The sequence below is a fragment of the Amblyomma mixtum genome, chromosome 7, assembly GCF_055824585.1.
Source record: "Amblyomma mixtum isolate Tamu chromosome 7, ASM5582458v1, whole genome shotgun sequence".
In the NCBI taxonomy this organism is placed as follows: domain Eukaryota; kingdom Metazoa; phylum Arthropoda; class Arachnida; order Ixodida; family Ixodidae; genus Amblyomma; species Amblyomma mixtum.
In genome coordinates, this window is record NC_143018.1 from 145,914,360 (window position 1) to 145,930,327 (window position 15,968).

The 15,968-nt window shown below is 47.0% G+C and overlaps 1 protein-coding gene across 1 annotated transcript in view; it reads right to left on the reverse strand.

Moving 5' to 3' along the window:
• Positions 1-15,968, reverse strand: part of LOC149337784 (muscle calcium channel subunit alpha-1-like) — a 615,266-nt gene that overhangs the window by 585,121 nt on the left and 14,177 nt on the right. The window lies entirely within an intron of this gene.

Sequence of the window (15,968 nt, forward strand, 5' to 3'; positions counted from 1 at the left end):
AAGGTTTGGGCTCAATAGAAAGCAAATGTATGGCTGCCATTGCAGTGTGTGGCTTGAAATTGCTTGCTTGAGCCTATGATAAGGCTCTATTGCAAGAGCGGAGTGTATTTGTTTGTTTATTCGTAACTACATAATCATGATAATCGGCTGGACTACACCCACAGCAGGAAAAAAAGGTTCCTCCCACATCTCTCCTATTAACCTTGTCTTGTGCCAGCTGCACAGGACAGGGTGCAGGTTATCCCCGCAGACTTCTCAATTTCATCCGCCCACCTAACTCTCTGCCGCCCCCTGCTACGCTTGCCTTCTCTTGGAGGAATCCACTCTGTCACCCTTGAGGACCAGCGGTTATCCTGTCTTCACATTACATGCCCAGTCCAATTTCATGTGTTTCCCCACTAGCAGCAGTGTTTGCCTCCAGGCTGAGGTTCTCAAAGCTGTACCATTGCTTACAACTTGTTTCTGGAAAAAAAGTAACTAATTACCAGTTATCGATTACAGAAAAAGTAATTTAATTGCCCTTTACATTATCGTTTGAAAAGACGAATCGTTTAATTACAAAAGTGCACAAAAATGCAACCGATTATAAGTAATCATTTACTTGTAATGCATAACGTGCAACTCTGGCCTGGACTTACATTGCGGAAGTGTTTGCAGGGCTTTCTGTGCTGCTTTTAATTTAGCTGTAAGCTCCACTTCAGCAGTGTTGATGTTGTCTATGATGAGGATTGCAGCCCATATCCACTATGTGATGGGTGATATCACCCATGCCACTGCCCAGACATGCTTGGGAACTGCATTCTTGTATTGACATTGGCTGTTGGAAGTACAGTCTGCTATTTAGGTGTATATGAGAGTGGCGATAGCCAGTGGTTTGTGAACTGCTCTGGTTGGTGCAATATGATATTCGGCAAAGATATTAAAGGTGAAGTTTAACAGAGAAGATATTAAAGGTGCACTGAAGAGGAATCTGAACTCGTATTTTTACTGCTGGAACTCGATCTACACGTTCCCAGCATTCTTAGAAACTTCAAATTATTGCCCTGTGCAGCCGATTTCCCTAATTGAAATCAGATTAACGTCCGGAGGAGTCGACCAACCTTTCACCCAGTCCTGTGGTGGCTTGCCGCTCTGCCATTGGCGGAGCGATACGTAGTGATTGGTGAGAGCAAAGAGTCCACACGCATTTTTATTTCCGTGGGCCTAATTTGCAGCTATGCAGTCTCTGACTAGATCTATTTATTCACGGAAACCTAAAAGAAACAAAATAAAAGCGATAGCAAAGTCGCCACGCAACTGCCTGAAAGGCACTCCAGGCGTTGGTCGACTCCTCCCACCATATGCGGGGAATTTAAAAAAAAAGGCAAGAGCCGGACATAATCCAATTTAATTAGGGAAATCGGCCACATAGGGCAATAAATCAAGGTTTCTAAGAATGCTGGGAACGTGTAGATTGAGTTCCCGCGGCAGAAAGAGGAGTTCAGATTCCTCCTCAATGCACCTTTAAGTCCAGCTGGCGTGCTACTCAGCCGGCTCCTTTGAGCGTATTCACCCGTTCAGCAATCTCCGAGGCTGTGCGCGTAAAGCTCTGAGAGGTGTGTGCTTTGGCAGACCGATGACTATGCAAATGGCTTCTCAGTTAAGCCTTTTAAGATTGTCAGACTGCTTTCATGTGATGATGTGGAAATTGTAGTGATACATAATGCGGGAACCAAGGATGACTGCAACTCGGTGGCGGGTCTCTTTTCCCTTGTGCTCCACTGAAGTCGGGATGTGCAGGAGGGTCTTGCATTTGGGCCTTACTGTGCTGATCCATGTTGTGCCTTTTCCGTCTTGGTCGCGGTAACACCCCCAGAATTCGTATGAAATTAAGCGTCGAAACAGTTAGCCGGACCTGTATGGGTTGGTTAGTCTCCGTACTGCTTTTACCTGCCTGTGTATGCCATTAACAGTCACAACCTACGCAGTCTTCCATGGCGAGCTGGACATTCTAAGATATATTTCACGGTATCCATGGCCTAGCTGGAGCATATGTTCTTGTTCACCCACTGAACCTGTCGTTGGCCAAGTGGTGATGTCAGCATACAAGGCATATTGGAATGATGCAATGGCATCAAGGAGCGGTGGAGTCTGGGCATCACAAAATGGAATAGTGTGAGAGAGAGGACCACACCCTGTGGCATGCCGATATTGTTTTGCCGAGGAGGGCCATTGTGATCACCTATTTTAACTTGTTACGTTCGACGGATGAAGCTTTTAATGAACATGAGTAGGCGGCCACGCACTCCAGCTTGCCTCGTGCTCTAAATGATCACTGTATGTGGGACAGAATCGTATGCCTTGCGAACAACGTCTATGTCAACCATAGTTGTCAGCTGCACCGACGAGCACATATCAACAACCTGATGCCACAGCATAAAGAGCATGTCCTGAGGGCAGAATCCTCTTTTGTGAAATTAATAGATGTCGGAGTTCTTTTCTAGGAGCCAATAATGCGCTCCGTAGTCTTGCAGAAATTGTTGGTCAGAAATATCGGCATTCCAAGCGCATTGGTTTGCCAGGAGTGGTGGACCCGATTAGGGGCGAAATGGATGCGGCGAAAGAGCGCCTCTATAATAGGGTAAGCACGGGGACTGGCGGCCTTTAATATAAGCTAGAGAAAAATGCCTATTTAAAGCGGAAGTGCTTTAAATAGGCATCTCCTATTTAGGAAGATCGGCTTGTGATATAGTGCTTCTAACAGCCGAATCCACTTATAACATTACCAAATTGCCACTGAAATGCGAATGTTATAAGTGATAAATTTTATAGCCTGGTAAAGACTGGTAAAGAAAATGGGCATAACACTCTTGAAAGCTTTTAACAGAAACACCATAATAAACTTTGGCTCCTTCACAGCAGTTCTGCTCATATCTCTCTGCAATAGCTCTAGCTGCTGGAGGTAGCCCTATGTGAAATGGGCGTCCCATAGACCAGTTGACCGATGATGAGTCATTGGTGATGATCGAAAATCGCACTGGCCTGCAGGTCGTAGCCTTCGAGACGCTGCGATAAGTGTAGAACCAAAACGGACATTTTCAAGCGGCCTGTTGTTTCTCTACAGCACGCATCATGCAGAGTTAGAAACGAAATTTTCTTCCCTCACAAGTGCAGTGTCGGATGATGAGAGCGGTGGGCGTATGCGACCACTCGTCCCATCCGATGAGGATGAAGGTTACGCAAGGTTCCACGGCCTGCTTGCGCGGGGTTTATCAGGGGTGAGTGCACGCCTCAGATGCAAATATGGCTTGGATACATACCTCAAACGTACTGAGCTCAGTTGTGCGAATTCATATTTTTAGCTCTTATTAGAAGTTAGAAGTTTTTACATGAGCTGCGCTGCTTAGATTTACAGGTTGCCCAGTTAACGAAGAAAAGCAGGTTAAAGGAGTGCAGACACAAAATTTCCACCGCAGACAAATCATATGATTTGTTTCAGGGGTGTAGGAGATGCTCTCTAGCAGGTCTAGTTGCAGGTGTTGAGTGGAACATAATTTAATATGATTTTGCATTTTGGAAAACTTAGCATTTCCACCAACATCCGCCACAACAGGCTGCCCATCGTCAAGTCGAGGAAAGGCTCCGAGTAAGCATCTGTAAACTTATCTCCCATTTTTGCCACAACTACCTCCAAGCAGCTTTCGGTAGTAGTCAAATAAAGCATCAAGAATACCAGGAGCATTGCTGCATGTGCAACCTCCATACTGAATTTCCAATATTTCTTTAGCAAGAGCAGTCTGCCTTTCACCACTCGGGGCCCGTCGAGATGGTTGCTCATCCAGAAACCTATGCGACCTATACCTTATCAAGACCCCCTTGCATCTTTCGGTTACAAACTGTTGAAACGCTTCTTTTATGGTAGTGACATCTTCTACATAGGCACTATACGCTAATCCTATCTGGCTCATGAAGCTGAACTAAAGTACGCCCGAGCTCACAAAGGTGATGTCTCTTCGAAAACGCGATTCTTGCGAAGACTTTAATGGCCAAGTTTTTGTTTCCAGCCTAAATAAGTCTCATTTTTGCGAAACTGATTGATCACCGCGTGAGCATCTATCCTTCAAGCAAGTAGACAGAGCACGTTGGGAGATTTGATTTCACATGAGAGTGGACAGCTATTCAACTTCCACATCTCCCACTGAGGATGGAGTATACGCCGACTGTACCCCCCTATCTGAAGGGACATCATGCAGTGATCACTGAAGAATACGGTCTGCACCCAGTAAACAAAAATGCTGGCTAACATGTCTGCTGAAATGTAAATCCTGTCAAGCCGAGCACTAGAGGAGCACTGAAAGTGAGTGAAATGAATATTATGGCTGTATTCTTGTCCAACACCCACAAGGTTGCATTCACATGCCAAATCGGTAAGTAAAGCAGCACTGGGGTCATAACGCTTACTTAACACTGCTTGGTATTCATCTATACAAACAGAATTGAAATCACCCAACAGTACAATTTCACAATCCGTGCACAAAATGGACGACTGATGACAGAAAAAAATAGCCTTCTATCTCGCAGTGTTACAGGGGCACAATTAATTCGCCACTGTACACCCGGAATAGCGAGGTCACAGCAGAAAGTCGCCCGTCATCATCTATACAGTACGACACAACACAGCAGTAATCCCCGGTGTGTAGGCCAGGAATAGCATGCAACATCCTGATAAGCCTCTCCAGTGACTAACAATAACTTTAAATTCTGGCAAAAAAGGCTCGAGAGCAGCTTCAGTTTCCGTACCAGCTTGGTTTTCTGGATGGCTGCCACGCTCACGCCCCATTTCTTGAAAAGATGCCATAACTGATGTTGCCTTCGACTGTTACGCAAACCTCTAATGTTAAGGGTAGTGACTGGAAATGCTGTGACGTTCGCCAGTTTTCGTGCCTCTCTTATTGAATGCGATCCCCTGCACTGGGGTGGCCCGCCTGCAATTCGGCGTCCTGTAGGGCAGATATCGCCCTTAGTTTTGAGGTTGGGAACAGTCGGTGCGCTCATGTGTGTTGGTTCTCATCTGTGCCATTTCTTTTGCGCTGTGTTCCTTCATAATAGCATTCTTAAAGTGTGCGTAGCATATTGCAGTGCAATGACCTGGGTACTCCACATTTCAATTACTTTTTCAACATTCAGGATTACATATTTCGAGTTGTAGTTGTATATTCGCCAAAGACAGCAATTAAACAGCGTCTCGTTTGCCTTGAAATCGAGTAAGAGAAGGTGCCTTTTGCGGCTGCTAATTGCAGTAATTATGAGAATGCAAGGTAGAGTTGCACATTATCACGCGATAGCGTGTACAGCTCGTTTGGTAGAAAAGCCGTCGGTGTAGTCGGAACCGCGTGTCGCACATAATTGGAGGCTGCGGAAAAAAAAAATTCTCTCATGCCAACCGTTTGACGCAGAATGTTCCGGATGGTTGTTATACGACTCAGCGTTTCGCGCGGCATAAACTTGCTATTTAACTTCGAGCATAGCTCACGGCAGGGATTCGAACCGGCTACCTAGCTATAATCGAGGGCTGCATGAATAAATCGTATCACGGTAATATGTGCTTCTAGTGATTGATGATTTATTCGTGTGATAGGCAATGATGAGTTAATGAAGTCATTATAATGAAATGATTAAATAAATGAAAAATTGCAAAAGGAGTGGTTCACAGGTGTCGAAATGCTCAGAATGAAAAGCCAATGCTTGATGATGCTAATTAAGAAACTTTAGAGTTTAATTGATCAATTAATTAATAGAAAGAATTGAAAAAAAAAAGAAAAATGCGTTCAAAGGTGTCAAACTGCCCAGAATGGAAAGGCTAACCAACTACGCTATCGCGTCATACCCTTAAGGCGGAGCTTAAGTGTCTTCTCCAATTTTTTTTCTTCGTCCCCAGAAGGAATTGTTCTTGAAAGCAAGCGTTTCGTAGCCTTACCTCGCACACTCAGAAGTTTACTTCTCGCTTCACCTCCAGTTGCCACTTTTTCCTGCGTGCGCTGTCACGAGCAAAGCGAAATATCCGGTGCCCTTTAATACTGTGCTCAAAACACCCGGGGACACAACAGCCTCTCAGATCTCTGACTGCTGCGTCACATACACAACACGAGCTCACTTCAAGGAAAGGAGCGCTGCCCGATGGGGGAAATTGCTTGTTTTCGCCTCTATTTTACGTGTTTCGAGCGTTCCACGACGCGTTTCTTCCCCCGATTAGTGGCGCCTCAGCACACATCGCACCTTCTGCACCACGCTTTCAGCAGTCGCATATTTTGTCCACCCGACCAGAAGCACTTGCGCCGATGACGAAGGCCAGGAAAGCTGAAAGGCGAGTGTTAAAACCTGCTGGGCCAGATCAAAATTTGCCGAACACCTTCTTCACAATCTCTCGACGAAGACATTTCCCAGTAAGGCGCTCTTGCCGGTAAGCGGGCACGTGAAGCTCTCGTCGCAGCGTTTTGTCCAGCTTATTATTTGTTTTATTTTAATGCACGAAGACGTTATAACTCCTCCCTCTCTATTTCTTGCGCGAGCTCACTACGAATATATCCTGGCGCCAAACCTATCTTCTGTGCGTTTGTAAGCAAAGAAGTCGTGGCTGCTTGACGTCAACGAACGGCGGCTCCCCCCCAGTAATGGTTAATTTTCCTTCCTTTTCGTATTGGTTTAAAAAAAAAAAAACTAGGAAGGGGGGGGGGGGGGGGGGCTCTTTTCGTTGCCATCGCGCAGGCACATCAGTGAAAATTGTCACGCTTGTTTCTGGGCAACCGTGTCCTAGATCGAGATTACGTTGGTTTTTTTTTTGCCTCTTTTGATGACAGCAGCAGGGATGAGTGCTTGTCTGTCGTGTTCACTAGTCCACGTCTTCTTCCGCGTTTTACCTCAAACGTGATTTTCCGAATAGCCCAGATCCATGCCTTAACGAGATGTCTATTTCCCTGCCCGACGGCAATCGAGTGAGGCAGCAAGCCAGCGTCTCATTGGCAACTGGAGCAGACGATTACGCGGAAGCGAGTGAGGCTATTGCTCCGACTCCTCTTTGCCAGTTTAGCCTGGCGGGGACAATGGGATTCAAAATAAGTAGTTTTCAGGGGCTGATCTTGTGTGGTCTCTTTGTGAACCTGCTGCTTTTCATGATTTTTTTTCCATGTTCCGAAAAGAAAAAGAATCAGTTATTTGGTTGAATTTGTCCTCGAATAAAGCTACTTTGCCATATTAGACGACGTCGTCGCATCTCATGATCAGTCTGCGTGTAGTCTATATCATCAAGAGGGAGACGCAACCATCCGCATAAATTTGTTGCGGTACACGCCACTAAGGGAAGCAGTTCAGAAAATTTGCCATTACTACGTGGAATTTTTCACATATGGTGCAGTAATAAGACAAAGGCACCTCAGAGGATATTGGAAAAGTGGGGGCTAACTACGCAAAAAATATTACATTTGTCACGTCATCCTGCGCGCTGCTTGCACGCCCGTAAAACTTGGGGCCTTGTGAACAGTCCTTACGTTCAAAACAACAATGCAGCATAAGCCTATGTTATCACTATCAAGGAACACCAAATAACCGCTGTCCTTTTTCAGTGCAGCCAGTGACTGGGGAACACAGCAGTCCATGGTTGCCGTGTGGTTAGAGCGACTGCACCATGCATAATACACACTCAAAAGTGCGGGAATATTATTGCTACGAGCGAGACAACAATGTAGTGGATATTTCCAGTAGAGTCGAATTATTCCAGTCGCCACGTAACCGCATACAAACCATGCCACACGCATAGCGCACTGTAGGCGACCGGCGCGGGGACCGAACATGCCACCGCGAAGGGGAAGCGGCGGCGTGGGGTGGTACAAAGGGTGTAGCCGAGGCGAGCGGGCATCTGGGCACCCTTTGAGGAGCTATATGTAGCTAAAGCCGCTTCAAGGGCCTTTATATGAAGCGGGCATGTGCCGCCATCTCTTGGTCATCTCTTCTGCTAGAGTGCGCCAAGCGGTGCAACGGGGAAGTCGTGCTAGACTCAGTGGCTTCGACGCTCGGGTGTCACGAAAACAGCAGCATACGGCGAGGTAGCAGAAAAACGTGCCGAGTCGCGTCACAACTACGTCAGCAAATTTTCCTCCTTGGCAGCGCCGCTTTTCTACTGAGCGCGTCGGCTGAAGCAATGGAATTTGACGGCTTGTTTTAAACACGCACTGGCGATAATTCAATCCAGTTTTTGTTATTAGCAAATGCGAATTGTATGGCCTTTTCTGGACATGCCGTTGTATGTTCGGCAGGAGAAGATGCAAAATGGATCCAGAAGTTTTTGCGCCTTTTGAATCAAACTCGTGACGTCAAGACCGGAAAGCGCCTGGCCTCAGGGATCAACGGCAAAGCTGTCTCGACGTCATCGAAATGCGCTTGCGGGAAAGGCCTGCGGCCGCGGCACGCGCATTTCAATTTTTTTTTTACCTACTTCAGCTATGTTAACAAGTACAGCCTCTTCTTCGTTAGAATTCGGTAAACTATCCACCTCTTTTTTTTTCTTATGCGTATTCCTATTATGTGCTGGTATTTTACTCCTCATTTAGTAACCTCAAAAAGAGGGCCCTTGAGGACATCCGTCTGCTTGGCGTCAGTGCCCCTGTAACACCTGCATCCTCTGTAATGAATTGCACTGTTTGTGATTCTGGAACTCGGGAGACTGTTGAAAGTGACTTAGTAGAACGTTAAGTTGGGCGAGTTGGTGTGCGTTCATGGTTGAAAAACAGCGCACAAAAGACTAGAGACAAGAGTGAAGGCAACGACAGGACAATTAGTTGTGTCCTGTCGTTGCCTTTACTCTTGTCTCTAGTCTTTTGTGCGCTGTTTTTCAACCATGTTGAAAGTGAATCGCCGTCCCTGTATCGCCAGACACAGGTCCGCGGAATGTGGCGTGGCTTCGCAGCACTGCGGTGACTGACTCCTGCCAGTAGTGTCTCAGTCTCCTACCCTGCAGTATTTTGTCGTTTATAGTTGAACGAGAAGTGCGTCGCCGTTGTTGCTTCTTTCGTTATTCTTCAGTCGTGTTGCCCCCTTCCCGCCGAACTTCCGATCTCGTTCTTTCTCCTGCGAGTGACGCTACTCCACATCACGGGTAGGTCTGCGGAAAAGCAAGCTTTCGGGCAGATGTAATGAAAACTTTCACTCACTAACTGCACGCCGCAACAGTGCCCGAACTCGTGGTAAATAAATATCGGGGGATGCTTTGCCCCTCAACTCACCCAAGTAGTAAGCAGAGTGCGTAAGTTGAGGCACAGTCCTAGGTTTGCGCCTCAACTTATGCGTTCCGTTTTCTTCTGGCTAATTTTGATCTAGAATTTTTATTGCTCGGTGCAGTTCTTTGTGCATTGTGTCGCATTGCTGTAGTGGTTGAAATGCATGCATGTGCATTTTTTGCGAATTTCTCCACTCCTGTGATAGCCTGTGAATGCTGTAACTATCAATTAATGAAATTAAATAACGCTATCACGTCATACCCTCGAGGCGGAGCTTAAGTGTTTTTCTTTTCTTTTTTTCTGAATTGCGCTGGGAGAAAGGGAGGAAAGAAACTTTATGTGCTCCGAAAAGTCCTGCACAGCTCCCGTGGTTGGGTCCCCATCCCGGGAGTCCCGCGGCTTTTGCTACGCGGCTAGTCTGTTCGATCGACAAGCCAAAGCTGCTTCAATTTCCCACAGCGCACACAAGAGACTCGGACTGAACGAGACGCACCAGTAGGCGCTGTGTGGTGTTTCTCTCCGTCCTGTGTGCGCTGTGAGGAATTGAAGCATGTACAGCCGCCCAAATCCTTAACCAGCGTGCCCCGTTTTCTGTGTCCCGGCACTTAGGGCGTATCATACTGGCGGAAAGGCCAATATTAGGCAAGGGCTTGATGAGCCTCTGCTTAGACTTGATCTTTTCGCAGGTTAGCTCCTTTGCAACGCGCAGGAGCACGGAAAAGGCGGCCGTCGGGCACGCTACTTAAAGACTTGGGCAACTTGGGCAAAAAAAACTGGGCAACCAGCCTTGATTCCATAGATAGCATAAGAGGGTTCCCGCACAGTTTCCGCCCTCATCGCTCGACCATGTTCATGCGTGGAACTCTCGGCAAAAGAAGACGAATTACGTGCGCCGCTATTGACGAGAGTGGCGCTGGTGAACACTCTCACAGTTCGGTTACACTACACGGAAGTACCACCAAAAGCAGAAGATTCGACAGTCGTCGCCGTAGCTCAGTTGGAAGAGGCCTGCATGCGAAATTCGGAGGTCGTGGGCACGGATCACACCGGCGGCATGTGGTTGTTTTTTCTTCTGCTTTCATTAATCCACCACTGATGAAAAACTACAGATTAAAAATGACAGGACATCCCTACGCTTCTTGCTTTCGGTGGCTGCCGTCATGTATGCGATAACCAGCCCCTCTTTTCCGCTCCACTTGTACGCTAACTAGCCCAGGAGTTCGTCTCGAGCGGAGCCAAAGCTGCTCTTCCGATTCCCAGCTGGAGAGCACAGCCTCCCACTGCTCCGGCTTGACTGCGTCAATTATGAGTATACTGTTCATCTTAGGTTACAGGCGCGAAAAAAGACAGAACGCAAGGCAGAAAGACGGGACGAAGCGCCATCCACAACTGATTTATCCGAAGAAAACATTCGTAAGTATATGCAGTCTTACATGCAAAGAATACTGTCATCTGCAAAGTTGATATCATAGCGAACGGGTGAAAAAATTGCTCTTAGCCTTGTACGAAGATATGGATGTATCGCTGACGCACATGCTTCCTTTTTTTTTGCAATAAAAAAAGCTTCGATTAGTGCAATAAAAAAGGAAGCATGTGCGTCAGCGACACATCCATATCTTTGTACAAGGCTGAGAGCAATTTTTTCACCCGTTCGCTATGATATCAACTTTGAAGATGACAGTATTCTTTGCATGTAAGACTGCATATACTTACGAATGTTTTCTTCGGATAAATCAGTTGTGAGTGGTGCTTCGTACCGTCTTTCTGTCTTGTGTACCGTCTTTTTTCGCGCCTGTAACCTAAGATGAACAGTTACCAACTTGCCCAGCAAGGCGTTCTTTTGAGTATACTGCATCTGTTTTCTAATAGGCCCAGGTGGTGTGGTAAAGTGCGGGTTTCTCTCCGCCCCAGTGACACGTGTCTCTGTATACGGTCGGCTCAGGGATGGAGCGAGCTCAATGATGGCGACCTTTTCGAAAACAGTGCTCGGTGGACGCTGTTTGTTACACATATGAGCGCCGCTTGCGGAATTATGCAGACGCGGAGTCCGTATGGTATGGAGCAATTACGGAAACACGCATGCTATCGTTCCATGATTTCCGCACTACGTACAGTCATGGCCAGAAGTTTATGGGTTGAGCGGCAAACAAATTATATTCAGCATGCAAAAAAAATGAATCATGAGGGAACACGCGGTCTCTATCTCGTAGAATCAGCGCCAATTGACCGGCTAGCGAGGCAACGCTGGATTAAACTCTTTTCCGCGCCATTCAATATGAATTTCGACCGTTCCCTACACTCCGTGCCTTCTGTAAGGTTTCCATACGAAGCGAGCCGACAGGAACCGTAGGCTTCCTTTACATGCATGTCGTGACGAGCCCCTCACGTCTCTACCCTCGCTTACTCGATGCGTTTACATGCAACGCAATAAGCGGGCAGTTATAGAGATTTACGAGTACAACAGGTTATAACCAAGAGGACACGTCTATCAAACGTAATCAAATCAGCGACAAAAACGAGAACACAACAGGAACTGGAACGCCTGTGTATTTCCTCGTGTTGGGTTCCCCTTTTTGTCGCTGGTTTCATACTGCCGGAAAGATTCAGCAGAGTGGAGACGTAGTGGAGTAGACGTGCGCCTTACGCCGGCTACGTATGCGCAGTAGCCCAATCTATCCCCGCCAGTCCAGGGAGCGTACGTCCAGTATAACACGTTCCAGCAATACTTTGATTTGAGCTAGTTGGTTGTAGCATGACATGTTTACGCAAAAAGCGTACTGCCGCTAAAAGGCGCAGACAACACACAACAAGGCAGGACTGGCGCCAACTTCCAATTGAGTTTATTCACGGGAAAAGACCACTTAATAACCACACGAGCAGGCAAAACGATAAAGGTAAACCAGACACAAGGGGTGATTTAACAAAGACACACGTGCCAAAAGGACCAAACCAATGATTATACCGCTGACAATGACCCACTAAGAAACTAATCTCTTCATCTGACAGCGACACAGATGTCTTGCTTATGCATATATGGCCCCTCTGCTTGATGTAATATGCTTCTATTATTTCGCGCTCTAATCTGTCTTTAGAGCTTGCAATGAATGTAGTGTTCTCAAAACCGGGACGGCATTTGTAGCTTTTACGTGTGTATAATAGGGCACACGTTTACGCTAGTACGCGTACGCTCTGCTAAATGGTCACACGGAGTGTTTCGTCAGAGTGTTTCGCCCGCAAGAGGCGCCGGCGTTGGGCGATTCTGCAGTTGGTTTGTTTACGGCGCTGCTGCCCGTCCACGTGTGTGCGTCCACTCGACGCGCCCTCCGGGGGCTGCGGCGGCAGATCTTCAGCGGCCTCGCATCAGCGGGGGGTCGCTCTATTTTGGTACGCTCAGAGCCGCCGCCGCCAGTGACGCACAGCGGAGCGAGCCCATCGCGGCCAATACCCCGCGAGATGCTCTTCTGTCGCCGTCCGTGCCGGCCTCTGCTGAGATGCTTCATTTGACGATACCCGTGCTTCTCGTATGGCCCTTGTGGAGAATATCACACGGAGTCCACACGGACAACGCCCTCCCGAAAATCGTAATTCATACGCATCCGTTAGGCTGGTTTATTGGGGTTTAACGTCCCGAAGCAACTCAGGCTATGGGGGACGCCGTAGTGGAGGGCTCCGGAAATTTCGACCACCTGGGCTTCTTTAACGGGCACTGACATCTTACAGCACACGGGCCTTTAGAATACCGCCTCCGTCGAAATTCGGCCGGGATCGAACCCGCGTCTTTCGGGTCAGCAGCCGAGCGCCGTAGCCACTGAGCCACCGCGGCGGGGCGAACTTATAGTTCATTAAAAAACAGCGCTCTCGAATACAGGACAAGGAAGAACAGTGGTTTTTTTTCTTTGTCCTCTGTTAGGTAGCGCTGTTTTTCAAATAACTACTGCAAACTAAACTACGTTTTCTGCAATTGCTCCGTTTCCGTGCGCTACCTGGCACTCAGCATTTGCGTGACTGGCTAACCATCCAGGAAGATTTTTGTTCTTAGTAAAAAAACACCGCTTGTACGGGCTCTTTCTGGCTATGTTGACGTTTATTCTGCAAAATTCAATTCAACTCAATTCACCTTTATTTTCAACATTTCGCTATGTTGACGGTCTCCCAGGGAAAAAGCTGTAGCAACAGCTTGACGAAGCCTGGAAGCCGGCGGCAGGCAACCGTGGCAGCAGTACAAAAAAGAAATGCTATACAGGATATCAACTGCTATCACATTTTATCACAAATTTACAAAAATAAGAGGCGAAGTAAATGAATCAAAAAAGATATCGAGATGTTATACAAAGGCTAGGGTTAACATGCACATAATACTGCCAAAAAAGCGATAATTGCACATATGGGATAACTACCATGTGTATGTTTTTTTTTGTACGCGTTACCATTTTACGCCAGAAACAGCAAACACGGGTCACACCAGACACATTGAACTAAAAATTTTTCCGTGTTATTCGAGTGTTATTAAAACTAGATAGACTGATCTTATTTAGTAACACTGGCACTGTATAGCTTAATGACTGAAGGAGGTAATTAGTTTGGTTGTGTGGAATCATTTCGGTTGTGTGGAATCAGAAGAAGGCGCATTTATTGCTGACAAAATTGTATTTGAAGATACGTTCTGCGCAGTGGCGGAGCCAGAAATTTTGTTTGGGCGGGGTGGGGGGGAGGGCGGGGGGGGGGGGGGGGGCTCATGTTGCAGCGCGGCCTCCTCATAGAATTTGTGGAGGGATCAAACGCAAGAATAATAACTGCATTGCCATATTGGTAATGCCATTGTGCATTAGATAATGCTACGCACTGTCTAGACAAGTGAAATATGCATTTTGAAATAAAAGAATATATTCGTATGTCGTAAAAACCGTGACAGATATACGAGGTCTCTTAGAAAAGTATCCGACTTTATTTTTTTTTTTTTGCGAACACCTGAGGGATATGAAATAAGCGCGCTTGCGTCAGCCGAGCTTGAACCTTCGTGCGCAAGCACGAATTTTTTCCTGCCTGCCGATAGCGTCAGTCGCTGGGACGCAGCGTTTGAGTGAGGCAGTGCGCAGTGCTCTCGTCGGTTTTTTATTGCAAGGAAAATGGCGGAGCGACAGGAGCAGCGCTACTGCATCAAATTTTGCCAGAAACTTGGCGATAGCCAAGTGGAAACCATTCGAAATATTCAGACGGCTTTCGGTGATGATGCTATGAGCAGCACACAAATTAAGCAGTGGTACAATTGGTTTAAAGACGGCCGCACATCGGTGGAGAGAGAGCCACGCTCCGGTCGGCCATCAACATGCCAAAATGACCAGGACATTGCCGAAGTGAAAGCTGTGGTGATGCGGGACCGTCGTGTGACTATCCGAGAAATTGCGGAAGAGGTGGACATCAGCAAGTTTTCTGCACATTCCATTATCCCCGAAGATTTGGCCATGGAGAGAGTTGCGGCGATATTCGTGCCGAAGCTGCTCACGGTGGAGCAAAAGCAGCTTCGTGTTGAAGTCTCACAGCACGTGCTGGATTCCACAAACAGTGACGCCGACTTCAACGACACCATAATCACTGGTTACGAGTCTTGGGTGTTCGGGTACGACCCGGAAACCAAATCCCGGTCGTCACAGTGGAAGCATTCCACGTCACCAAGACCAAAGAAGGCCCGCCAAGTGCGCAGCAATGTTAAAGTGATGCTGACTGCTTTCTGTGACTCCCTCTGTGTGGCACACCACGAGTACGCACCCCTCAGGGTCAAACAATAACCAAAGAGTACTACAGAGATGTCCTCCGTCGCCTACGTGGTGCTGTGTGGCGCAAGAGACCGGAGTTGAGGTCAACAGGAAATTGGGGTATCCATCACGGCAATGCTCCTGCATTTTCCTCGCACTTGATTCAAACTTTTCTGGCGAAAAACCAGACTCCTGTACTTCAAGAGACTGCTTACTCTCCTGATATGGCCCCCTGCAAATTCTGGCTGTTTCCCAAAATCAAGAGGCCATTGAAAGGAGCGCGATTTCAGACAACAGAGGACATTATGGCTGCAACGACAGCTGAGCTAAGCTCCATTCCCAAAGGGGCCTTTTCAGAATACTTCCAACAATGGCAGCCCCACTGGGAGAAGTGTGTGGAGTCCCAAGGAGACTACTTTGAAGGTGAATAGGTTTTTAACGCTCCGGTTATGCCAGTTTTTTTTCTTCTCCGAAAGGTCGGATACTTTTCTTACAGACCTCGTAACTGATGCCAATGCTTCCATGATTTTGCGTATTCAATAAGTAAAGAATATATCATACGAATTCTAGCACTATATGCGTCCGAAACCAGCAAAACAGTGCATGCCGCTGATATATAGTAAAGAATATATCACACGAATTCTAGAACTATATGCGTCCGAAACCAGCAAAACAGTGCATGCCGCTGATATATGAAAAACGTAAAGACCGTGAAATTAGCAATTATAGGGGACAAATAATTTAATGAATGTTTGTCGGTCAAGAACCTTTACCTTTTTGTATATATGCAACGGCCAGGAAAAAAAATCTCAGCGGCGCTGTCCTTCGTTCCAGTGTACTGCTCTGCAGCAGCTGTCACCGGTCATGTATTGCGAGTAATTGCACCGAAATTTTCATCGCAACAGCGAGCACATGTATAAACAAGAAACTCTGCAAAATATGTGTTAGAAGTGCGAAGATAAAGTGG